General features: G+C 42.3%; 1 protein-coding gene across 2 annotated transcripts in view; it reads left to right on the top strand.

Annotated features, from left to right (window-relative positions):
* Positions 1-851, top strand: part of AGGF1 (angiogenic factor with G-patch and FHA domains 1) — a 25,637-nt gene that overhangs the window by 6,134 nt on the left and 18,652 nt on the right. The gene's annotated exons all lie outside the window — the stretch shown is intronic.

The following is an 851-nucleotide window of genomic DNA, read 5'->3' on the forward strand; positions in this document are numbered from 1 at the left end:
CCCCTGACATCCCCGGTTTCCAGCACTCTAACCCCCGCTGACACCATCACGTGTAATACAAGTCCATTGACTTGTATTCTAAGTCGGGACACGGAGGGACATTCCCCAGTTGGAATGGAGGGGGAGGGAGGTGAGCAGCCACTGCTGCAGGACCGAGTATCAGGTAAGTACATCAAATTAATTTTAACTGCCCGGAGTTCTTCTTGAAATAGTTCTAAATTCTCACACTCCTGTGCCACTTTTTTTTATTTAACCACTTGCTGACCGGGGTGTTTATACCCCCTTCCTGGCCAGGCCATTTTTCAGCATTCAGCGCTGCGGTACTTTGACTGACGTTTATTCCATCATGCAACGCTGTACTGAAATTAATTTTATACCATTTTTTGGGGATAGATAGAGCTGTCTTTTGGTGGTTTTTTTTACACTATATAATGAAAAAAGTACAGAAAAACTGTTCTCCCTACGTTATGTTATAAAACATTTATTACCCAATTTTTTGGTAAAATATAAAAGACGGGGTCACGTCGGGTAAATAGACACCAAACATGTCAAGCTTTAAAATTGCGCGCACCCGCTACATCGCAAAACAACTACTCAAAACTACTCAAAATTGACCACAGCCGACGCTTTAAAAGCTTTTACCGCTCATCAGTTTAGCGTTATCAGTGATTGATGGCCCTAGAACTATTGCTCTCATTCCGACGTTCGCGGCAATATGTAACATGTGCGGCACAATGGATGTAATCGTCTTTTTCGCACGTAGGCGGACTCAACGGATGTTTGCATGTGGGGGCGGGGGACTTTCATTTTTTTTATTTCTATTTTTTTTTTTGCTTTGATTATATTTACTG

The sequence above is a fragment of the Nanorana parkeri genome, unplaced genomic scaffold (assembly GCF_000935625.1).
Source record: "Nanorana parkeri isolate BGI_ZX_2015 unplaced genomic scaffold, ASM93562v1 scaffold277, whole genome shotgun sequence".
In the NCBI taxonomy this organism is placed as follows: domain Eukaryota; kingdom Metazoa; phylum Chordata; class Amphibia; order Anura; family Dicroglossidae; genus Nanorana; species Nanorana parkeri.